Below are 25,937 nucleotides of genomic sequence, written 5' to 3'. Positions count from 1 at the left end.
CAGATTATTTATGAATATGCTGAACACCACAAGTCCCAGTACAGATCCCTGGGCAATACCCCTATTTACCGCTCTCCATTCTGAATGAGTTGCAGGAGTCTGCAACCTAACAGCCCAGAGCGGGGAGGCAAATCGCAGCATTGTGGCCCCAAAAAGATAATGATTGGAGCCCTGAGGCACAAGAGGGATGCTCTTGAGCTAGCCACAAACATTCCCCAATACAACTGATGTGAAATACTAACCTGACTAGGTCTGTGCTCTGCTGTTTTTCAAGTTATTATGAAGTGAGCCAATTGAATGTCTTTCCATCCCATGATTATATATCGTTCCTGCTGGGGAAAGTTCTTTAATATTCTTTTCATCTGCCCCCCTCAGGTTTGTCTCAAAGTTCCTGAAGGGATTCCTTAAGAAATAAAAGCCCTCGCTCTTGTTGTGTGTGTCACTTTTCAAGTGGCGCAATGTCTGTCAACTGTAATTCATTGCAGTGGATGATTTCTCCGACTGCCAATTCATACTGTGACCCGTTTCCTAGGCTTTAATGTTATAGAAGTTTACAAAGTCATGCTGATATTGAAGGGTAGTGTAACTTCACAGTGACTGATGAGTTTACCCCACTGACCTTGAAAACAAAAATTACCAGGGAAAAGAAAGCTTAGAAGAGAAAAACAGGAACAGACCAAAAAGCCATATTTTCAAAAATTAGTATCTCATTTTTGCCTACAAGATGTGTGGGGACAATTGTACATACAAAACATGTTTGCACACACAGCTGGTTATTTGCCCACAGAGATACCATTTTCCACCAGGTCTGGGCTCGTGGATGCACATGTGGCAAATATGACTATCTCAGGCCAGGATTTTTGAAAATTGGACCCAAAGCGTGTCAATTGAACAGAGCATATTAAAAAATCCTCCCTGTTCTTAGGAACTATAAATGTTATTTAACACACTCCAAAGAGAAGCAATTAGACAGCCTGTCAAGTCACATTTAGGCCTAAATTAATGTTCTGTTTATTAAAAAAAAAAAAAAAAAAAAGCTGATGCAAACCTACAACCACTGGAAGTGTTTCCATTAAATTTATTGTTCAATTTAACAAAGTTGTTTTTTTAATGCCTCTAGTGTTTATAACCCACAACTGCAGTGCTGTGCAGTGGACAAGTACACCGCTACCTTGATATAACGCCACCCGACATAACACAACTTTGGATATGACACGGCAAAGCAGTGCTCCGAGGGGGCGGGGCTGCACACTCCGGTGGATCAAAGCACGTTCAATATAACACGGTGTCACTGCTAACGCGGTAAGATTTTTTGGCTCCCAAGGACAGCGTTATTTTGAGGTAGAGGTGTATTCCCAGCTCTGCCATTGGCCTGCTGTGTGTCCTTGGGCAACTCAATTCACCTCTCTGTGCCTGTTTCCTTTGTCTGACCTGACTATTTCCTGTGGGGTTTTCAAAAGTGCCTGAACAATTTAGGAGCACAAGCAAATGGGATTATATGGGGCAGGGAGTGTCTCTCACTGTGTTTGCATAGCACAATGGTCCCAAGTCGCTACTGAGCCTTTGGATGATGATGTAATATCAATAAATATTAGCTCTGTACAGCCCCTGAATCAGGACGAACTTTTCGCAGGGCACCTTCCTAAGCAGGTGCCTGGCTCACTTCCCCTTCAAGCCCACTCTGGGGGAAGGTGGATCAAGGAGCTAGGGCACAGACCTTTTGTGTCTTTTGGTGCGTGGATTCTGACGCACAAATGATGAATTAGCTGTTAGGTAAGTGATGTCATCACTCCATCACAGCAGCAGCAACAGGAGGAGGGATAGCTCAGTGGTTTGAGCATTGGCCTGCTAAACCCAGGGTTGTGAGTTCAATCCTTGAGGGGGGCCATTCGGGGAACTGGGGCAAAAAATCTGAGGATTGGTCCTGCTTTGAGCAGGGGGTTGGACTAGATGACCTCCTGAGGTCCCTTCCAACACTAATATTCTATGATCTGCAGCCGTCAAGCATGCCTATCCACCACTGAGATGATAGGGCAATCAATAAATAGATGTTATGCTGTTTGTTCCTGAGTGCCACAGAAGCATCATGGGCAACTCAAGGAGGTCCCCATTAAAGATATGAATTAAAACACTTGTAACCACACTGCACCCTGTTGTAGCAAAGAAAGCTCTTTTGGTTCCTGAGGTGGTTCTGAATGGGCTGTGCTTGCAAAAGCTCATCTGGAGAAACCTGGGGACACAGACCTTAGTTGTCTGCCTGTCAAGAAGCGTGATCTCTACCCAAAATAGAATCACACACCACCAGTTGCCACTGCTCATTAGAAAAGTTGTGTCTGATCTATTTTCAGAGAGGTTTGACTATTTCAGAAAGGGGGCATCTTGTGAGACCTGGGACAAGTCTCTCAGTCCCTCGGTTATATTACCGTGAAATTGGGGATAATGGTACTTAGTCTGAGAAGGTGCTGTGCAGATAAATACATTTAAGATTGAGATGCTTAGACTGCTACAGGAATGTGGGTGGGGTGTCTCACTACCTTAGACAGAACCACTCAGCATGCTGTTCACTCACTCCAGTGCCCCCAAACATGCTTCCTCCCCCTGGCATTCAGCATCCTTCCTTCAGTGGGACCTCCACAAACCTGTCACTTCAAAGATCACACCCAAGCATGTCCTGGCCTGGAGGAGATGCTGTTGTCCAAGAGAAGGAGCTTTTTTAAAAAGTGATTTTCCTTTCAGCCTTGGGCCCAGGGTTGTTTTTCCTGTGGAGGGGAGTGATATCAGTATGAGGCATTATATTCTGGTGCAAGTGGAACTGGCCTTATCTTGAGGCATCATTCAGTGTAATGGTTCCCATTCTCTTCTGACCAGCGCTTTCATCACGAAACCATCCCCTTCAGGAGTGGTCAGGATTGTGTGACATTCATCCACCACAGAGAGGAACAAAGACTCCCTATTATCTGAAGAAATCACATGAGTGGGCTTTAAAAAAGATGGTAAAGCCCGGGTGTCAGATTCAACTGAATGCAACAGTGCCAAGAAATCCCCTTAGATATGATCAGTGTGACTGAAGAGGCCTGTCGCTGTCTCCAACAGTGTGTGTAATCTTTGGTGAATTGATAAGCAATCCAGCTGAAGAGATCCAATTCTAACCCAAGACAGAACGATCGTTAGCAGTTCCCAGAAGGAGTTTGCCAAAACTTTTCCCGAATATGCATTTTGCAATGTTTTTTTGAAGTAAGGGGAAAAAATGCATCAAGAGACTCAGGCTCAGGGTGGGGAGGAGGAGTTGCGGTGGGAAAAAGCTGATTAAAGGGGGGGTGAAGGGAGCCATGAGGGAGAAGGGCTGCAACCTTGTTTCTCCCAAGAGATGCATTTTGCAAATAAGCCAGTGCGGTTGGGAAGCCATGAAAGGTTTTACGCCCATATGCAAATTGCAGATCATTTCCTCTCATTCATAGAATATTAGGGTTAGAAGAGACTTCAGGAGCATAGGCAGCGAGTTATATTCCCACGTGGTGCCTGGTAGAAAGCCCTTGATTCTGACTGCACAGAATTCAGTGTACACACAGCACCCCAGGAGGATAAAGGGCTGAGTCAGTGTGTGCTTTCCAGAGGTCTGGGTATTTCAAACCAATTTTTGGGTGCCTGGCTCAAAACATCATTAAAAACACAGGATTTTCAGTGGGAGGGTGCTTAGCACTTTTTAAAAATGAGGCCACTTTAGGGTGTTTCAAGGTGGGCATCCAAAAACAGAGCCATCTAAAATCATTGGTTAGTTCTGAAAATCTTGCCCTTAACCTGTGCCTAAATTCCCTGTCTCTAAACTGGAGGTAATATGCACCATCCCTGCCTCACAGGGCGATTGTGGGGATAAATACATTGATGTTTGTGAGTTGCTCAGTGCAATGTAGATCCTACACAGACAGAGAGAGCATAGAGCCTGATTCTAATCTCACATCAGAGGTGAACCTGGAACGACTCCACTGATGTCAACTGAGTTACATGGGGGTAAAACTGGGCATGAGACCAGAATTCACCCCATTAGAATTTGGTACCAACTAATCCAGAAACTGTTGAAAGGGTAGAAGTTTCAACAATAATACAGAAACGGTAGACATGTTCAATAAATGTTCTGTATTTGCGAGGGGGAGAGGAACGGATAAGTTAATGTGATCCTGGAATGCATAAAAAAAATCAAGGGTGGCAGTAGAAAGGTTATTTTTCCTCTATATTTGGCACTGGTGCCACCGCTGCTGGAATACTGTGTTCAGCTCCAGTGTCTACAATTCAAGATATTGATAAGTTGGAGAGGATTCAGAGAAGAGCCCTGAGTATGATTAATGGATTAGAAAACCTGCCTTTAATGATGAGCTAAATATACTGGAAGCTCCTGGAGTCTAACAAAGACAAATATTTAACAGTGGGCTTCAGCAGAGATGCTACCTCTTCAATCTAGCAGAGAAAGTTGAAGCTAGACAAATTCAGAATGGAAATAACTAAGGCATAAATTTTTAATGGTAAGTGGAATTAATCATTGGAAAAATTCACTGAGGGGCATGGTAGATTGTCTACTGCTGAGAATTTTTAAATCAAGAATTTCTAAAAGATCTGCTCATGGAATCATGTTGAGGAAGTTCTATGGTGATCACAATGGGCCTTCCTGGCTTTGGCATCTAGGAAACTTGGTTAAAAAGCTCAAACACAAATGTACTATGCTACAGTCCTCATCAGCCAAGATGAAAATATAGCTGCTAAATCCGAAGAGATTTGTGGGAGAAAGAGCCCAGTCTGGGACAATACAGCTGTGATATAAATGGGATGAGGGTGACTTGGTCAGGAAGTAGAAGGCAGCTGTAATTTGGACTCTTGTGGCATTCAGTGACTGTGCAAAATAAATGAAATTTACATCAGTTTGTAGGGACCAAAACTGAGCCTGAGGCAGGAACAGCTCCTATTGAAGCCAATGCATAGACCCACTATATTTGGCACTGCTGCAACTGCTGCTGGAATACTGTGTCCAGTTCTGATTTCCACAATTTCAGGAAGGATGCATCTTATTGGAGAGGGTTTAGAGAAGAGTCACGAGACTGATTAGAGGATTACAGAATGTGCCAAAAAGACTCACTCAATCTATTTAGTCTGTAAGTACTGTTAGAAACTAACAGGTCCTACATGGGGAACAAAAAAATTTATAATACAAGGCTCGTCAATCTAGCAGAGAAAGGTCTAACACAATCCAGTGGCTGGAATTTGAAGCTAGACAAATTCGAACTGGGACTAAGGCACACAATTTTAACAGGGAGGGCAATTAGCTCCTGGAACCCGAATTTCCACCAAGGGCAGCAAAATGCTGCCCCGCAAATCCTGCCGCCCTAGGCGACTGCCTAGGGTTGCCTAGTGGAAGCACTGGCCCTGCACGTTACACTACTTTGCCTTTTATACCTGACAGGCCTAACTCTGCACTGAGTTATACCCAGTGTAAATTTAGAGCTGCTCCAATGAATTCAACAGGGTTGTTTTGGATTTACACCAGTGTAAGTCAGAGCAGGATTTGGGCCAATATTTGTTACAGTTGAATTTGGCTCAGGGACTTCCCTAGGATTTCCATGGCTTACCACAGGCTGCATTAAATTTGCCCCATTGGCCCTACTGAGTGGCTTCATTGAGTTTTGTTATTCTGGATCAGTGTGAAGGGTTTGGCTTTGCAAGGCACAGAACAACAGTGCCTTGGGGAATCATAGAAGATTAGGGTTGGAAGGGACCTCAGAAGGTCATCTAGTCCAACCCCCTGGCTCAAAGCAGGACCAATCCCCAGACAGATTTTTACCCCAGTTCCCTAAACAGCCCCCTCAAGGATTGAACTCACAACCCTGGGTTTAGCAGGCCAATGATCAAACCACTGAGCTATCCCTCCCTCCCCTGGCCATGCCATATGCTATGGCCATGACAAACCCAGGGGCAGTCTGTTTGGGTTGTTGAGGGGCCACAGTCCAGAAGGACAGTGGGTAAAACTGAGGGCTTGTCTATACCTAAAACGCTGCAGAGACATCGCTTTAGTGCTTCAGTAGAGATGCTACCTGCACCAACAGGAGCAATTCTCTCATTAGCATAGGTTATCCACCTCTCGAAAGGAGGTAGCCATGTCGATGGGAGAATTCTCCTATCAACCTAAGCTGTCTGCACCTGGGGTTAGGGTGGTTTAACTGGGTTGCTATGGGGTGTGGCTTTTTCATACCCCTCAGCGATAGTTATTATACCAGCCTAATTTCCTAACATAGACCAGGCCTGAGCTGTTGAAGGGAGTTCAGCCAGGAAGTAACCAAGAAAGGATATGGCTCAGTGGCACCTGTGTTCTGGCGTTTTGCCAGAAGCTGGGAATGGGCAACATCAATCTCTTGATGATTGCCTGTGCTGTTTATTCCCCATGGGGAACTTGGCATTGGCCACTGTTAGAAGACAGGATACTGGGCTAGATGGACCTTTGGTCTGGCCCAGTATGGCCACTCTTATGACCTAATCACTTTGTTTTTTTCTCTTCTGTTTTCTAAAGGTTTCTCAATTATCACTTTTGTCTGAAGTCACATCTACACTTCAGGTGATACAACAACACGGCTACGTGTGTCACAGTAACCCTATCTTCCAGACACACACTACAGTGCTGAAAAGGAGGTTTTCCATCACCACAGGAACACCACCTCCCAGAGCAATGGTAGCATTCTTCATTCCACCCGGCTGCATCTGTACTGGGGGTTACGTCAGCATAGATCCGACATTCAGAAGTGTGGATTTTTTACCCTCCAACTAATGTAGTTATGCTGACCTAAGCTTTAAGTGTAGACCAGGCCTTAGTCTGGTAGCCCAGGGAAAAAGGCTGCATTTCTGTGGCTTTCTGTTGAAGAAAGGTAACCTCCCCGGGCCCAGTTCTGTTCTCATTTATACCAGATTGATGGCAGAGCAGTTGCTCCGGATTTGTTCCAGTGCAGCAGAGGAGGATTTGGCCCCAGCAGGATTCCTGTCTTATATTCTGTGTAATATTATCAAAAACCCTTGTGCCTTATTTATAAGGCATTATTGATACCGAAATGGAGAGAGGTTGCTGGTCATCTGGTAAGGGCCCTCAAAGATAGCTTTAAACTGGATTATAAAAAGAAGGGGAGCAGCGGTAGGGACCTACAGTACCTGGTCGCTGTTGCTCCTGCAGCTGACGGTGGCAGACAGGTGTGCCAATATTAATGAGAATCACATCAGGACTTGGAGGCTGGCCTGGGTCATCACAGATCAGCACAGTAACAACACGCATAAAGCTTTACCATCCTTCTATCTGTCCATCTCACTGTCTCTCACACCTGTGTGCTTTGGGGCAAGTCACTAAGATCACTGCCTCAGTTTCCCCCTCTTAGGGAAGGCAAGAGGACTAACTAATGTTTGAAGCTTGGTTAATGTTCCATCAGGACTGTTATCATCATCATTATTACTACCACTCTGCTGGAAGTTTAATGACAGTGCAAACAGACTGATAGCTCACTGGCTGCAAATAATCAGTATCCGAGATAATAAGTGACTGACTGATACAAATTGCAATAGACTCTAAACATCTCAGACTAAATGGAGCATTGAGAAATCTGTTGGTTACTATCAGGAATGGTGCCTGGGTCAGGACATGTTGACCCAACATGCCCCTAAAGCAGCATCAGCAGGGTGTATGCCAGTGGTTCTCAACCTCTTTACCATTGTGGGCTGCATCCAGTACTACCTGTATGGCCCTGAGGATGTCACATGGGCTGCAGCTGTGTGCTGATTGGGCCACGGGTTGAGAACCACTTTTTTCCTTTCTTTTTTACATAAAGCTTTCTTTTAAGACCTGTTGGAGTTTTTCTTTACTTCAGGGAAATTGGGTCTGTACTCACCAGGGAATTGGTGGGAGGAAGAAATCAGGAGGAGATCTGTGTGTTGGATTTGCCAGCCTGATTTTGCATTCCCTCTGGGGGAATAGGAAAGTGCTTTTGGTTTCCAGGACTGGGAACGGAGAGGGGGAGTCACTCTGTTTGGATTCACAGAGCTTGTGTCTGTGTATCTCTCCAGAAGCACCTGGAGGGGGGAAGGGAAAAAGGATTATTTCCCTTGGTTGAGAGACTCAAGGGATTTGGGTCTTGGGGTCCCCAGGGAAGGTTTTTCAGGGGGACCAGAGTGCCCCAAAACACTCTAATTTTTTGGGTGGTGGCAGCAGGTACCAGGTCCAAGCTGGTAACTAAGCTTGGAGGTTTTCATGCTAACCCCCATATTTTGGACGCTAAGGTCCAAATCTGGGACTAAGGTTATGACATGGTGTAGCAGCGGTTGGGATATAGACAGAATCCAGAAGCCAGTAGGAATATTATATTTTTCTTTTCTCTGCTAAGGGCTTTTTAGCAGAGAGAAACAGTTTGGTTTTAAAAGGGAACCAGAGAGAATTTTTTTTTTCTGCTCTCTCTGGCAGTTTGTGGCTTGCATAATAAGCAAGAAGCCATTAAGAGACTGTTAAGGGTCTTTTGTCACACAATAGCACTCCCATTGAGAGTCATTACCAGCACTATATATATGCAAATAAAGTGGTTTTTCTGGTTTCCTTTCATTGAACATTAGCTAGAAAAAGAAAGGAAAAATACATACAAATGGTCTCTCTGTATTAAGGTGACAAAATACAGGGTCGATTGCTTAAAAGAATATTGAATAAACAGCCTTATTCAAAAAGAATACAAATCAAAGCACTCCAGCACTTATATTCATGCAAATACCAAAGAAAAGAAACCATATAACTTACTATCTGATCTCTTTGTCCTTACGCTGTACACATTTTGTAAACCAGAGAAGGTTGCAGACATGCCAAGTACTGCAGCTCCTGTTGATTTCAGTTTGAGCTGTGGGTGGTTGGCACCACGGAAAATTAGGTTCTAAAGAATTCGCACAGGAAATGTGTGGCTGACTCAGAAAGTGAGTGCTGAAACCTCATCCAGTCCCATAGCTACAAGACCATCTTTTCCCATGTCATTTTCACATAATTCTCAGAAATGCCTTATGAGAAGTGGCCTAGTACTATAGTTTCTCACAGAGGCAAAGGCAGATGATGCCTCAGTAATACACCACTTAGGATATGTCTATAATTGCATTTAGATACCTGGGATTGGCCCATGCTAGCTGATTTGGGCTTAGGCTAAGGGTCTGTTTAATTTAATTTAATTGCGGTCAGGCTGCAGTCTGAGCTCTGAGACCATCTCACCTGACAAGGTCCTAAACCTCAAGCTCTGACCCAAGCCCAAGCATCTACACCACAATTAAACAGCCCCTAGGCCTGACACCCAGAAGCCTGAGTCAGCTGGCACAGGCCAGCTGTGGGTTTTTAATTGCACTGTAGACATAGCCTGGGTGTTACCAAGTGCCAGGGCTTCAGATTTAACCATGTTTCAGTTTATTATTCACAGGCCAGCCGATGGGGGGAGGGGGCAAAAGGGGCAATTGTGAAGGGGCAGTGGAGCTGGGGCAGGGCTTCCTGACTGCTTTCACACCACGCCACTCCCAGAAGCAGTTGGAACACCATTATGGCCCTTGCTCTACAGGGAGGCAGGGGATCTCTGCATGCTGCCCCCATCCTGAGTGTGGACTCCTGCAGCTCCCATTGGCTGGGAACTGCAGCCAATGGGAGCTGTGGGGGAGGTTCCTGCAGGCAGTGGAGACCTCCTGGGCCTCTCACCTAGGAGCCACTGCCAGAGGGGTTTGCTGGTTACTTTCGGGAGCTGCCCGAGGTAGGTGCCGACCCCCTGACTCCCTCCTGCACCCCAACCCTCTGCCCCAGCCCAGAGCCTGCACCCCACATCCCCTCTGCACCCTAACTCCCTCCCAGAGCCTGCACCCCACATCCCCTCTGCACCCTAACTCCCTCCCAGAGAGTGGTGGATCTGGGAAGGGAGTTTGGGTGTTGGAGGGAGTTCCGAGCGGGGGCAGGCAGTTGGGGTGCAGGATGGTTTTGGGGTATGGGCTCCAGAAGGGAATTTGGGTGTGTGAGAGGACTCAGGGCTGGGGCAGAGGGTTGGAGTGTGGGAGAGGGTGAGGGGTGTGATCTCCTGCCGGGTGCTGCTTACCTCAAGTGGCTCCTAGGAAGTGGCGACATCTCTCTCTGGCTCCTAGGCAGAGGGGCGGCCAGAGGGCTCTGCCTGCTGCTGATGTCCACAGGCCAATGGGAGCTATGGAGCCAGCACTCGGGGAGGGGGGAGCGCACTGAGCCGCTTTGGCTACCCCTGCACCTTGAAGCTGGAGGGACATGTTACTGCTTCCTGGAAGCCAGACAGACCAGGCAGGGAGTCTGCCTTAGCCCTGCTGCATTCCTGACTGGACTTTTATCGGCTCAGTAAGCGGTGCTGACCAGAGCCACCAGCGTCCCTTTTCGACCGGGCATTCTGGATGAATACCAGATGCCTGGAGTGGCAGCCTTAGTAGATTTATTAACTGATGCCACGATCTGTGTCACATTAATACGCAGAAATCCCAGCTGCATTTAGCAAGTCCTCTAAAAATGAGCTGAATGATTGAGCTTGCCCTGGAGGACCAGGGTTCAGGCTTTCCTGCTACCCTAATGTAGGGAGAATACAATAGAGTAGTGGAGGGTTTTCCAGGCTACTGTCACCAAATGGTTAATTTAAATATGATTAAACATATCTTACTGAGACATGGTCAAGTTCGAGCAGGCCTTTGGTAAGTGCTAACTTTCCCAGGGCCTGTGTGACCAAGGATGTGGTTGTAAAATAACCAGTAAGTTAGATAAACAAAAGGTGGGAAGTACCTTGACATCTTTTTGAACTCACTGACTGCGTACATGATGGGTTGAGTCATGGCTTGCACTTAATTGCTATGACACCATGACCAAAGGAGATCTAATCTAAACAGCCCTCCTTGGAGACTGTTAGTGTTTCGAGGGGCTTCAGTGCCTCCACCCTTAAAGTAAATCTCTCCATGTGTCACTTTTTCTAAACAGCCTATTCATAGTCTGCAGAGTCATTTTTTCCTTTGGGGACGGGGTGGGATGCATGTACACAGGTTTATAGAGCAGAGTTCTGTATTGTTGGGAGTCAAACCCAATGGATTTAAGTAGATACAGAAGTGGTGCAAGATCAGAATCACCCCCAGTAGGATTATAAGTGTCATATTTCTAGGGCCAGGCTGAGACTTGGATTTTCAGTGGGGCCTAAGGGCATTAGGTGTCTAAATCCCAGTGACTTTTAGTGTGGCTGGGCATCACAGCTGAACTCCACAATGGGGTCTAATCTTATTGCTAGCAACCTGATACAAAGCCAGCATCAGGACGCCATGGCACACACTGATACCTGACTTTGTGCATGAGTGCTCCAGGACAGCAGGGGGCTTGTAAGCTAGTACTTGTGGGGGTTTCGGGTATGTCTACACTAGAAGCACGGTGTGCTGCTGCAGCATAGACATGAACTACAGCCAGAGGAAGGGTTCTTCTGTCACTGTGATACATCCACTTCTCCAAGACAGGTAGCTAGATTGATGGAAGAATTCTTCCATGGACCCAGTGGTGTCTGCACTGGGGCATAGGTCAGCTTAACTGCATCACTCAGGGCATGACATTTTTCACAGGCCCTAGTAATGTAGTTTGCTTGACATACCTTTATAATGCAGGCCAGACCTGCGAGCATAGCAGAATGTGAGGAAGGCGTGACTGCTGTGCTGACTGCTCTGTGATGTGACGATACAGCTTTATCTTGGCTGAAACCACCCACTGCACCCCTTGCAGAGCAGGCTGTGCAAGGTGAGTGGTGTGACGGGTGTTGGCAGAAAGGAACTGGCTCGGTGGGGGTGGGGAGAGGTAAGGCCATGCCTACAGTACAGTACAGTTTGCTGGCATATCTATGTGAGTCGGGGTGCGATCTCTGACTGACACAGCTGGGCCAGATATAGTCCCTCATGTAGATGCAGCTGTACTAGCAAACTGTGTGTTTACTGGTAAGGCTTGTTTCACGTGGGGAGGAGGACGGAACAAGCAATGCCTTTAAAAGATCAGCTGTGCTGGTACAGCTGTATCTACACTGGGTATACAGTGGTGTAGCTATGCCAGCAAAGTGCTCCTAGTCTAGATCTGGCCTAAGAGAGCAGGCAGCTTGGCTAGCAGGAGACCAGAATTAATTTGCATGCTGGGGAAGAGCAAAGGTTTGGGCAAGGACATTACCCTGCTCTCAGGTAAAGTGCCTGGGGATCTTGGATGAGGAACAGAGACTCCACTTTTAAGGCTTCCTATGAAACACACCCCTCACCCAATAAACTGCATGGAATTCAGCTCACCTACCTGGGAACAATGAATGGCTGAGTCAGCTGTGCTGGGGTCAGATAGAATCTACTGCTACAGCTGCCAGAACATCCTGGTGTCTCTACCACTGTTTCCTTCTCTCAATAAACTCTTATAAGAGTGCATTTGTTTTTTTAAATCACTACAAACCCAAACAAACAACAAACAATCCTGCAGCAAGTCATTGGTGAGGTGGCCACTAGTGCTCACAACAGAAAAGGCCTAAGATGCTGGTAGGTTGATCACCAGTCTGTTCAGATTACTGGAAAACAACAGATCTTTTAAAGACATTTTGAGTGATGTCTGATATACTGAAAGCCAATCCTCACAACCTCCTTCCAGACTAGGACCTGGCACCTCTGCTTCCTACCATGAAAACCTGAGGAAGCCAAAAGCCAGTGAATCCAGAACAAAAGGCAGGCTGAACATCCTGGGCTACCCGAGTGATGCTACAAAGGTTTCCTAATTGAAAACAAATAGCAAAGCTCTAACAATTTAGCACTGATTGCTGCAGCATGTAGATTAGAGATGAGTCAAAGTGACACTCTGCGTCTGACACTCCTGAACTTAGGGGAAAGTGAAATTTTGATCTGGATCCTAACTTCGCAGCTATCCAATGTGGCTGTACGGGGCTGTGCCCAAACCCTGGATCAGCACTCGGTGAGGTTTGGTGCTGAACCTGAACTTTACAATGACAAAATAAAACCATAGTCAAGAATCTTGACAGACCTGCCCGTAAAAAAGCAAAGGAACTGGACTGTGTGTTGCTGACAGAGTGCTAACCTCCGAGCATCCACCTCATTCTGAAGAAGTCCTGTAGAATTTACTAGGAATGAAAGCAGCAATATGTAATAGTTTTCTATAGAAATTCTCTACTAAACTGAAGGGTTAGAGTAATCAGTTTGACAGATATTTTTTAAATCATTGCATAGAATTCTACAGCAGGCATCTAATGCTTTATGTGAAGAGTGCTTCAAGCCTACAGAACAGGATTCTAAAGTCCTGCAGAATGCATATTATTTTCTGAGACTGGGGGAGGTAATATTTTATTGGACCAACTTTTGTGGGTGAAATGGACATGCTTTTGAGCTACGTGGAGCTCTTCTTCAGCTCTGCGTAGCTCAAAAGCATGTCCCTTTCACCAATAAAATATGTCTCTCACCCACCTTGTCTCTCTAATACCCTAGGATCAACCTGGCTATAAAAACACTGCAAGAATGTTCTAATACATTCTATAGGATTTTTTCATAAGGCTTACCTTCCAGGATTCCATTATGGGACACAACTGTTTCTCAGCCTCTCTGTTGGACTTTTATTTTACCCCCTGACATACTGGCCTAGCTCAACAGGATGTGAAGGCAAATATACATGTCCATGTTGCACAGCAGGCATGGATACACCGGACTGTGTCTGTAACTAATTATAGAGGCAGCAGGAACCTTGCAACAGAACAGGAGGAGCTTGGCCTGGTTATACATTGTCCTGGATCTTGTGTAGTTATTTATAACTGTGCACAGTGGGTGTAAAATACTATCATGGTGAGAATGCAGATTTATACACAGTATACTATGGTCTGGATTCTCTCCTGTTACATCAGTTTTACACTGGTGTAGCTCCATAGACTGCAGTGAAATGACTTCTGATTTACATGGTTCTGAGAGGAGAATCAGTCTCATGGCCCCAGTCCTCAGCTGATGTAAATTGCCATAGTGCCATTGACCTCAGTGTTTCTTAGACTGTAAACAGCTTGGCGTAAGGATTGTGTCTTATTTATTTACAGCACCCAACACTCTGTTGGCACTTAACGAGTATTATAGCATATGAAGCTATGTAACTCTTTTGTTCTCCATATACTGCCCCCTTGCATTTCCAGGAATCTGCTGCAGGCAGCTGCCATTTTGGGTGCAGTTCAGATGCAGCCAGTTACAGAGGCACACACTGCGTATTCTTTCCAGGAGACTGTGCTTGGAGTCTTTCCTGATAATTGCTTCACTTAATCTAAAACAAAAGCCCTTCTCACTGGAAATATATAGTCACTCATTGTGCATGTAAAAAACATAACCAGTAACCATAAGCTTTGGAAGGCATCACTGAGTATTTATAACAATATTTCTAACATGCATTAGGCAGCAGCATAAGGTAAAACTAGGAGTTCACCACTGAGATAAGGCTATTTGCCTAGGTCAAGGATAATTCAACTTGGATGGGTGGTTTTGTTTTCTTGCCTCTATTGTTTTCTGTGCTCTTCAGGATTTTGTATTTTTGCTTTCTGAGCAGAACTTTTCTGTTGTTGTTGTTCTTTCCTGCTGTGGACCACTGAAGGCAGACGTTCTTAGTTCCTGATATGCAGAAAGAAATTCCAATGTGCTAAAATGCGATAACCTGAGAACTCTGCTTCCCTCAGCATATCCTGTTGTTGTAGATAGCATGGGCCTGATTCTGGGTTACACTGGGGTGACTCCATTTCTTTCAGTGGGGTTATTCCCAAGGTATAATATACCAGAGGTCAGAACCAAGTCTGCTAGATGCTTGAACTTAACTCATTTCCCCTGATTTTTAGTTGTGGACTGTTTGTCTGGTTTGGAGTCTAGTTGGTGTAGATTTCTCCCCAGCCCCCAACTGACATAGACTCTGTACATCTATTTAGCTGGTCTATGAATGTTTTGCTATTTAGAGATTTACTGGAAATCTTAAGGCACATAAAGTCCCTCAGGAGAAAATTCCTTTAACTTTTAAAAATAGTAAGGGTTCATTATTGCTTTAAAGCAGAGCAACACTGTTAAATTAATGCGTCACTGAAAACTGTAAAGTACTGATGCCCTGGCCCCTGGCTAGAGAGAGGAGACACGCTTCAGCTGTTCTCATTGCTGGAACAGCCCATTGGCACCAGAGGAGAACTGATAATTTAGAGCAGCCTATGTCAGAGATCAAAGTAGCCTCCAGCCAGCCCTAGAATCTGTTGGCTGCAGAGATGGCAGGCACTACTGAATACAAACAAGCAAGCAAATAAATCATACGTAAACACAGCTACCTTTGTCCCCTCCCCCAACTCATGTTCTGAGCACAGGTTGGATGGGCCTGAAAATCAAGATCCAGGCACCTGGGTCATAGCTGAACATCAATGTTGGACTGGTATTTGGAAATCTCTAGGGTCAGTGTGGAACACAAAAGGAACTCTCCTGCTTAAATTCAAGGCTCCCTGGTCTGTTCCCTCCCCCTCAAGTTCCAAGGGGTCCACTGATCTGCAAAAAGCTCTGTGCATTGTCTTACACAATCTACTCCTTGGGACGTGAATTCCACCTGCAGATTTTTTTTTTGTCTCCACAGAGAATAGATTGTGCCGGCGAGGCGCTGCAATTGCACCTTTCACCCACTAGGGGCTGCTGTGGCACCAGAACAGAGGGCAGCTGGCTCAGGGCTGAAGCAGCCAGCCTCAGAGAGGGAGGGGCAGAGGCTGCCTTCCTCACAGTGCCCTGTCTGTAGGGCCCGGTGAGGAGACATGGGATATGGGGCGACACAGGAGCTAATGGGATGACAGCATTGAACCAGGGGCTGAATTGGAGTGGAGGTGCAGGGACACTTGGGGACAGGGGCAGATGTGCCTGACTGAATGGGAGAGGCTAGGGGTCAGTCAAGATCTGCATGGGGGAGGCTTCCAGCTCCCTAACACTCCCTCCCCCTCAACAAACAAAACAAAAAGCCCCAACCTGTTCCATACTGCTCCAACCCACACCCAAACAACCCTCCATGTTCACCCCCCAGGCTCCTTCCCACCAGTTCCTTCCCTCAGCTCCTATGTCACCTCTGATTCACCCCAGCTGTTGCATAGCTTCTTAAGGGTGCAGGAAATAGGTTTCTGTATTGTAGTTCAGATGAATTACTTAAAATTCTATATTAATATGCCTAGTAAGGAATCTATTTGTCAAAACACATTTTTTGTTGTCTATATTGTTACAGACATACTTGCTGACAGGTATTTTGAAATAAATTACCAACATAACTGAAACTGGAATGATCATATGTTATTTTGACAAATAAAAATATGTAGAATTTTAAAATATTGTGCGCAGAATTTTTTTATTTTTGGCACAGAATTCCCCCCACAGTAATGTTCATGCTGTTTTTTTAGATCAGAGGCTCTGCAGTGGGATTAACTCTTTGCTGGGATGCTCACTCTTGCCTTTCAAAACTTTGAAAAAACTCATCTTTTTGCTACATAGGCTATAATATTATGGACTATTACTCCAAAAAGCTGACTTGCAAATACTCACAATACTAGCTCTCGCAATGTAAAATCCTAGTGGAGACAAGGCCTGGATAGTTTTTACCATGATATAGTTACGCGACCTCAACTGTAGACCTCACACCCCATCTTGATATAAAAAGTGTGATTTAAAAAAGTTACAAAACCATAGAGGCCACTTTTAAAGGTGACTTGTAAAGGGGAGAAACTTGGTTTGTGCTCTCTCTCCTTATTTGTGGAAGAAGGCCAGGCTATTTAAAACTCCTTGGGCTTTTAGTTCACTGAGGGGTTCCCCCCCCCCCTTCAACGTTATTTAATACAAACATCTGACAAGCAATTTCTAGGAAAGATCTCTTTGTTAACATTTTGACACCCTTTCCCTTCAGTTAAGGGCTGAAAAATTTTCCACTCCAGTTCCTTGGCCCTCTGGGGAGTCCTCTAGCAAAAACAGGGATGGCCTGTCTTAATATTCATAAGGCAAAAAACCAACAGAAAAAAACACCTAAGCAAACCAACCTGTCAAGCATTCTTTATAAACAATATAGTAAAAAGGGGAACAAACCAAGTTCTTCTTCCATTACAGGTCACCTTTAACACTCATCTGGAGTATTTAACAGTAGCAGTAGAGCCACTGAACCTTGTTTTGGTTTTTTACAAAAGAAGCTATTCTGAACTGTGAGGTGCTATTACTAACTGTTACATATGTACAGAGGGCCAGATGGTTCTGCAGTGTAAAGAGGTGTAGCTCCATTGAAGACAATAGAAGTATACTGATTTATGCCAGCTGAGGATCTGGCCCCCAAAATGTTGTGGAATGTCAGGAGCCCTCTCATATTTTCTTGATAGTCTGTAAACTATCAGCAGCGAACTGACATTTCTGAAATAAAAATCACATCTCCTAGCAAGCTGGCTTCCTGAGCCTGGGCATCCCAAGTGATCTCCCACATGAGTCACTAAACATTTCAGAAAAATAATTTTAAAATGTAGATGCGGAAATAGCCAGCTGAGAATCCAGAGGAAGATTGTATGCCAGCTTGTAACAATGGTTCATATCTATAAACTCTGCAGCTATCATTCTCCCCCTTATGTTGTCCTTTGAGGGATACTAAAGAGAGGATCTAGCCCGCCAGAGCAGAGATTTTCATAATCAGTGGTAAAGTATACCCCTCCCCCACTGTCTGCCTCTCATAGGTTAACTGGGTCACACCTGGAGATGAAAGACTTATGTAATCGTTTGGAAAAGGAGAACTGAATGACTCCTGGGATTCAGAGCCTTTCACCTCCTGGCCACTGGTTTGAAGCCAGTCCAGAGTGGTAGAGAATGAAGCAGTTCAGTGGTTTTTAAAATGAATTCGTTGTTTTGGATTCAGTTCCTATTGAACACCTGTCCCCATTAAAAAGACCCACAAATGAAATTGGCACTCATTAGCACCAGTGTCAGGAGAGCCACTGGAGCAGTCAACGACTGACTGGGCATGGAGAATGAGCAAGTCTCACACTCCTTTCAATGATCATTCCAGGTCAGGGAGGAGGCACAAGGGTAGGGCAACGTAGGGTAGCTGCCATGCCCAGTGCTGTGGATAAATCGAAGACTTCAGCCTTCTGAGTTGCTAGGCCAGCGCACGCACGCGCACACACACTTCACTTAAGTAATTGTTCAGGTGCAGTGAATTAGTTTCTGCAATGGATGAGGGGAAAAAACCCACTGTCATTTCAATTGAGTGATAGCTTGTTCAGAAACAAGTGACAAATTACCCATGTTGCTTGTTGGACTGTCAGCCGTTTGGGGAATTTTCCTTGTGTCTGCCGGTACCCTCAAAGGCTCCATTGTTCACCAGTCTCTCCTGACTGCTCTGCTGCTAAGGTTTGAAAATATATTTTACTTGTAACACTTTACATGTCCGTCTCCTGTGCGTGGCTCATTTGCTCAATGATGTTCCTTCTGGAATGGACTCCTAAAGTCCTTTGTAGTTTAGATAACAAAATCTGGGCCCACTCCTGCGGTCATCCCTCTGGCTTCTGACTGTGGTAGGACTTTTGCTTGAGTAAGGAATGCAGGCCTGGCTGTTCTGTTAGCCTATGCATAGACTAGGAGCATGGAGAAGGGTACATGTGCACACGTTGTAAGGTAACATTCAGTAACTTAAGCATGGGCAGCATGTAATTGAGGCTGGGGGAGGCTAAGCCTCCCCAAACCTCTGCTAATGCTCCCCACACCGGGGCTGGGCTCAGAATATCTTGGATGGCTGGGACTTGGGCTCCTCTGGACACTGTGGGGGGCTCCTCTGGCCCCAGCCAGCAACAGCAGGAAAGCAGAGCCTGAGGCAGAAGGGGCCAGGCAGGGGGGTAGGCTCCCTGAGGGGGAGAGGAGGTTCATGTGCCTCCCATGAGCTCATGACTTCCACTTTTTCAATGAGATGTACAGAGATCCATGCATTTCCTTATGTTTTACATCAGTGGCTCTCAAGCTTTCCAGGCTACTGTACCCCTTTCAGGAGTCTGATTTGTCTTGAGTACCCCCACATTTCACTTAGCTTAAAAATGACTTGCTTACCAAAACAAATCAGGCAAAAAACACAAAAAAGCACCCTACTGAAAAATTGCTTATTTTCATTTTTACAATATAATTAGAAAATCAGTCAGAATATAAATATTGTACTTACCTTTCAGTGTATAGTATTTATAGCAGTATAAACAAGTCATTGTCTGTATGAAATGTTCATTTGTATGACTTCACTAGTGCTTTTTATGTAGCCTGATGTAAAACTAAGCAAATATCTAAATGGGTTGATGTAAGACCTTTGCATACCTCCAGAGTTACACATACCTCTGGTTGAGAACCATTGTTTCACATAACCTCGGACTCTTAATGCACAACAAAGATAGGGTATGTCTACACTGCCCTGCAATTCGGACTATGGGTATGCGAATAGTACCGTGCACCCATGTCCTGCGCTGCAACTATCCCGTGAGGACATTGCAGCTGTGAACTTAAAGGTCCCAAGTTTCAAATTACTGTGGTCCTCTCTTCAAAGACATGTTGGTGTGCACTGTTATTCATGCCCCCTTAATCTGAACTGCAAGGCAGTGCAGACATGCCCATATACTTGACATAAGAGACCAGTTCCTCACCCAGTGCAAATTGTCATAGATTGAGACAGTGTCACAACGACTATAATTACTGGACTGGTTGCTCAGGCTCAAGATGGGTGATGAGTTCACTACTCTGCCAGACAATGAAAACATTTGTTTGCCCTCAGAAGCCTTAGTGATTGCCTGGATTATTGGGCGGATGGAGCACTCACCCCATGGCCAGTATTTTACACACTGTTCTGGAGCCGCCTTAGGTTGGGATTGTCCAAATAATTTGTCAGTATTTTTGTACACTACTTGCATCTGTGTCCCTTATTATGCTTAGAGCTGTGTCTGTGAATCTCATTTTCATTTCTGCCACCTTGCCTGTTCCAACCAGAGACCCTCTAGCAATGAGAGTGCCTTAGGGGGTACTGATTTTGTAATGCAGACCCATGTCCCCTAGGGACTACCCAACTCACATTAAGGGTTAGTCTATGCTACAAGTCCTATATCCGTGCAACTGCACCGCATCTGTTGAAGATGCTCTATGCTAACAGGAGAGCACTCTCCTGTTGGCATAATAAATCCATCTCTGTGAGTGGAATAGGAACTCTCCCACCCAACATAGGTCTGTCCACATCAGCGCTTAGGTCGGTGTAACTTACGTTGCTCAGAATGGAGGGTGGCTTATTCACACCGTTGAGTGACAAGTTATACTGAAGTAAGTGGTAGCGTAAACTTGGCCTAAGTTGTGCAGCCTAACAAAGCTCTGGCAGCTGCGCTGGAAGACTAATGGCACCACAACACTAAGCAATCCATAGCCCTACGTGTAACACAAAGGGGACTGATCCCAGAGGGAGCTGAACGCCTCCTTCCAAATGCAGACCAGTCTTCAATCTCATTGACATCAATAGAGTGATTGTTTAACACCTTGTAGAATTGAACCCTTAAATTCTAAAGAGCCAGGGATTGATTTTCCACTTCATAGAGTCACAGGGCCAGAACCACCAAACCATCTAGTCTGGCCTCCTCACTAGCACAGGCCCCTGACACCACCCAACACCCACACACTAAACTCTACAACCAAAATGAGACCTGAGTCTCACAGGCCATAGGCCACTCAACTTCATTACATTGGTTCTTCCTTGGTGTGATGCCAGTTAAAGCTGTGCAGCTGTGCTAAGGTGAAACTGGTATAATGGAGTGGAGCACCAGGATCCTAAGTAGCATCATTACTATGGCACATTGGCTAGGACATGCTTTATAAGACATTTAATCTGCCATCATTAGCCAAGCATACCATAGATAATTTTTTATATTTTAATAGCGTTAACCTTCTGGCTACTCTCATTCATCGGCCTACACGATGGTTAAACAGGGGAATGTTCTGTTTCTAATGTTCAGCGAAAAGCATTTAGGGAGCTGAAGATCCAGTTCAAAATGTTTAGCTAGACTAACACCACTTCGTGCTTCTTTGGCCCCTTCTATCCAAAGACAGCTCACACACTGCCATCATTAAGGCCTGAGTTTGAAAGCTTGAATGGGACTTAAGTGGTGCTTGTGTCAGGCTTCTGCAGAGAAATGAATCCTCACCTTTGTGCACAACTCGAGGAGCAGAAGAGTTCTGCCTTCAGTTTTCCATGCTCGTGTTCCTCATTCAAACCTGTATCTGACTTTATTTTCTGAACGTTTCCTTGTACACTTTAATGCAGTGGTCCCCAACCTTTTTTGTCTGGTGGGCACCAGCCGACGAGCCATGAAGGACTGTGGTGGCGGACGAGCATCCGCCGAAATGCTGCCGACAAGTGGCAACGTCAATAGGCGTTGCCGCTGAAATACTACCAACAAGCAGCAGCATCTGGAGGCATCGCCTCCGAAAGTCAGTGGCATTTCGGCAGCGGCACCTCTGGATGCTGCTGCTTGTTGGTGGCATTTCAGCGGATGCTCGTACGCTGGCCAGTATGCGGGCGCACTTAGATGCCCCGGTGGGTGCCATGGCACCCGTTGGCACCACAATGGGGATCCCTGCTTTAATGCACCCACACTACTAGCTCCATTACCTAAAAGTGATCTTCCCTCTACTAGGCCAAAAGGCCCAGCATCATAAGCAGCTGGCTTGCACAATATGCCCCTTGCTACTATTGAAGATCTTGGTATGTGGAATTAATATTTATCTGTCATCATAACCTGCCTTTTTCTTGCTCCATAATCTTCCACTGCAGCTCCCACAGTTGTATGGGAGGCAACTGTGATCACAGAGATTACTTTACCTGTAGCTCGTTTAGGAGGGGGACAGTGTATAAGGGAGAAATCTCCTCTCCGAGCACAGACATTCTGGATACATAATGATTAATAGTTTATTTGTATTACAGTAGCACCTAGAATAGTGGTTCTCTCAGGATCTATTTGTAAACCTTGATGGCTGTTGAGACCCAGTAAATAGCTTTAGTGAAGAGGAAAAAAAAAGACTGAATATTTCTTTCCACCAATATATAATATACTATTACATTAATGTGTACTAAATACATATACTTGTGTACCATAGTGATGGGTCCTGATCTGGGGGCATGGGACACACTGGGCTCAATTCCCTTCCCTCCCACCCCGACAATGTTGCTACTCCAGCATTGTAATGCCTTTTAGGTTTGGACTAGCTAGGCCAGACTGGTGAGAGTAGCACGGCAGCGTGGAACATCGAGTCACAGATCCAATTCCTCAGATTTGGCTTGGCTGGCCCCCCACCATAATAGAGGAGCAGCTGGGCCAAACATGAGCAGCATTGTGACCCCATGCACCAGGTCGCAACGTCCTGAACCGAGCCCAGCCCACTCCAGACTACAGATGAAGGGCCTGCTGTTTCAGGGTGGGCTCTGCAACCCTCCTCCAGGGTCTCCTACCCACACCTCTGGGGGACAGAAACTGTCCCCGTCCCCCCACCCCATGAACCTTTAACACAATCTTGTGACCCAATTTTGGGTCACAACGCACAGGTTGAGAAATCCTGACCTAGAGAGACTAACCAAAATCAGGGCCACACTGGACTAGGCACTGTATAAATACATAGTAACCAACAGCCCCAGCCCAAAAGAGTCTATAGTCTAAATAGATTTCAGAGGCCTGGTCTACACTAGGGCGGGAGGGTCGATGTAAGATACACAACTTCAGCCACGGGAATAGCATAGTTGAAGTTGACATATCTTACATCGACTTACCTCTTGTCCTCATGGTGCGGGATCAACTGCCACGGCTCCCCCCATTGACTCCGCTACCGCCGCTCGCCCTGGTGGAGTTCCGGAGTCGACAGGATCGCTACCCGCTGATCCAGCGGGTAGTGTAGACATACCCAGAGTGGACAGACAAAGGAAGTAGTCATATCCTCATTTTACAGAGAGGGAACTGAGGCACAGAGAAGTGTAGCCTAATGGCTAGGACACTGGACTGGGACTCAGGGGGCCTGGGTTCTAGTTCTGGTTCACCTGCTGATTTCCCCAAGGATGATCTTGGGCAAGTCACTTCCTATTTACCTGCTTTGAGAGCCATTGATGAAATGTGCTATGTAACATCTAGGTGATACTACTACTACTTGCATGCTTGAGGGATTTGCTCAGTCAGGGATTAATCCAAAGCCCATTCAAACCTCTGGGTTTTGGATCACACGCCAAAATGACCTAGCCGAGGTCATACTGCAAGTCACCTGGATCTTCTGAATCTCAGGTCAGTGCCTTAACCACTAGCTCTTCCTCACTCTCAGGATAGGGTGAGAAAAATCAGCACAGGGGATGAGGGGTAGTAGGCACCTATATAAGACAAAGGAAATAGTTGGACTGGGTCTATAAAATCAGGACATCTGCTCTCCCTGTCTCAGAAAGGATTAAAAGAGGAAGTGCTAACCCATGTATTTATTTTCAGTCTGGTATTTTAAAGTTCTTTCCCTCTAAATATTGCTCTTTAAATCCTGCAGCCTTTATCCCTCAGCTCTTGGACTTATAGGATCCTTGTTAATGAATCTCCAAGGGCTTATAAACATTTCTGCACCTCATTATTTGTCTCTTTTGGACACAAGCCTGCTTGGGGCTTCATTAACAAAGATTATCTTTGTAACCATGACTAATTCCTCCCAAAACACTTCCTTTGCTCATGATTATTTTTAAGTTAAAAATAAATCCCAGCTGCCCATCTTTGCTGGAGCTGGTGCTAAGTACAATGGCAGCCTGATAAGATCATTGCTGTGCTGATCACATGTTGATTTGCATCATGGATTCCAAAAGGGTCTTATTTAGTTTTAAGAGCATAGAAGAATTTTCTTAGTTGGCAGAGCTGTATGGGAAATAAAGAGCCAATCTTATCTTGTGCTTACATGCTGGCTTGGATACATGAACAGACCACATAAACATGGGAAAGCAGAAGAGAGAAAAAAAGAATTTATTTCAGTTCAAGTATTTTTCCTTGCCATATAACTTAGAAATAGGTTGGTGTTTGCACAGCTCATTCTGAAGCTACTTCTTACAACTGCTTTTATCTAAACTAGCCTAAATTGAGACTGAACACAAAGCTACTCCCACTCTCCCTCTTTAGCGAAGGGCTTGTTGTAGCTGTTGTAAGTTTTGATTTGCTATTATTTTAAAGAGCGAGCTATTCTTGTATTTAGTAAAATGCAGGGATAGTTTGAGGAGGTAGAATGTAAATATTGAGCTGGAATTTGACCAGGACAACAATATTAACATCCCTTCACCTACCAAAAGCGTCATCAAGTCTATCTTGTTGCAAGATACTATTACAGGCCTCTGAGATCTTCTTCCCTCTGAAGCAAGGAGGCGCCAACTCCATGCAGCCGACTAGCTCTCAGTAGAACACCAGCAAGTACTCTGTAAACCAGTTTGGGAGTGACTGAACTAGACATTGTCAGGGAAGACACAATGCAAGTCCTCAGCATTTGTGCCAGTTTAGCTCCCTACACTTCTAGTTTGTCAAGCTTCCAAGCTTTTTTAGACAAGCTAAGTGGTGTAGCTTCCTCATTTAGAGCCAGTTCCTTCATGTTTTCTACCATCTGCTGCGCTGCTGGAGAATGCCAACAGCACACACTTAATGAGAGGAGCATGTAACAGCACATTTGAAATTAAAATCACGGGAATAGCCAAGCAATCCAGGGCAGGAGGCAGAGAAAGAACCTGTGATGTGTATCTTCAGTGAAGATACAATCTTGCTGAACAGTTGCCATTCTCTGTCTAAATCTCTCTCCATATAAAGACATTTGAATCACATCCAATGATGACAATCTGTCTCAACAGCTGCCTTTGGCAACAACATAGCTATTAGAGGACAGAGCCCTAGTTTTCTTGCCCCTGCCCTCCTCCATGCAGAGCTCAGAAGCAGGTCTTCAAAAGCTAAGTCGTAGCTCTGAGATGACCTCCCAACAGTTTGTTCGCACAACGCAGCGCACTTCCTATACCAGCTCCCTGTCCCTTAGCATAACCCCCTGCACATCCATGGGCAAGCTTTTTAAACTGTGGGATTCCTGGACAAATAAATGTTATTGTACCCCAGAAGCTGTGGGAGGCGGGGGTGTAGATATTTGATCACCGCTGGTAGCAGGTGCTCAGTGGTATTTCCAGTTTTTAAGAGGACCCTTTGTGAATTCCATGCCAGACCCTTGAATACAGCAAATAGGACATTGGAACAATGAATGTCTTGGTGTGCAGTTGTGCTATTTTACTAGGGCGATGTCCCATCAGTGTAGTCTAGAGATCAGAGCAGAGGACTGGGGGTCAGGTTCTCTTACCTGTCCCTTGCTTTGTGCCCTTTATGTGCAAAACCTTGCTGACTGAAGTCCACAGGATCTGAGATTGCTCAACATCTCTGAAAGTCATGTTCTACTGTAGGTGGCTAAGCTTGGGCACCCAAAGACAGAGGCCACATTCTTGAAAATTTCTCCCTATAAGACCCCAAGGTAACATAGCAAGTCAACAGCAAACCTGGGAAAACAACCCGACTCTCCTGACTTGCAGTCTGATGCCCCATCCGCTGGAGCAGGAGTCTGAATAGACAGGGAATAGGCAATGGGACAGAAATAGCACACATGGAACAGAGACAAAGGGCCAAGTTCTTTCCTGGTGTAAATGAAGCTGCAGCTATGTCCATTTGCACTGGCAGGGAATTTGGCCCAGCACACTCAGATCATTAACCTGCAGGCATGGGAATGGATGGGTAATAAGTTGTCATACATCAGCCACATCCCCATTGCATACATGGTCCCTTGCCTGCTGGTCGTGTAGCACACAACACCTA

The 25,937-nt window shown here is 45.5% G+C and overlaps 1 protein-coding gene across 7 annotated transcripts in view; it reads left to right on the top strand.

Moving 5' to 3' along the window:
• The window catches only part of SUSD1 (sushi domain containing 1), a 142,397-nt gene that overhangs the window by 101,620 nt on the left and 14,840 nt on the right, over nt 1–25,937 (top strand). Inside the window, exons 23-24 of one of the 7 annotated variants that reach the window (XR_007772990.1) lie at nt 376–1,302; nt 15,662–16,377. The exons of 2 other annotated variants lie outside the window; for them this stretch is intronic. The gene's annotated coding sequence lies outside the window, so the exon portion shown is untranslated. Of the gene's footprint in view, nt 1–375; nt 1,303–6,550; nt 7,817–15,661; nt 16,378–25,937 lie in introns of those variants that run through there. 4 more of the 7 variants (XR_007772989.1, XR_007772988.1, XR_007772987.1 and 1 more) reach the window with 4 other exon arrangements.

Source organism: Gopherus flavomarginatus, chromosome 3, assembly GCF_025201925.1.
Source record: "Gopherus flavomarginatus isolate rGopFla2 chromosome 3, rGopFla2.mat.asm, whole genome shotgun sequence".
NCBI classification, from domain to species: Eukaryota; Metazoa; Chordata; order Testudines; family Testudinidae; genus Gopherus; species Gopherus flavomarginatus.
This window is presented reverse-complemented; position numbering and strand designations above follow the sequence as displayed.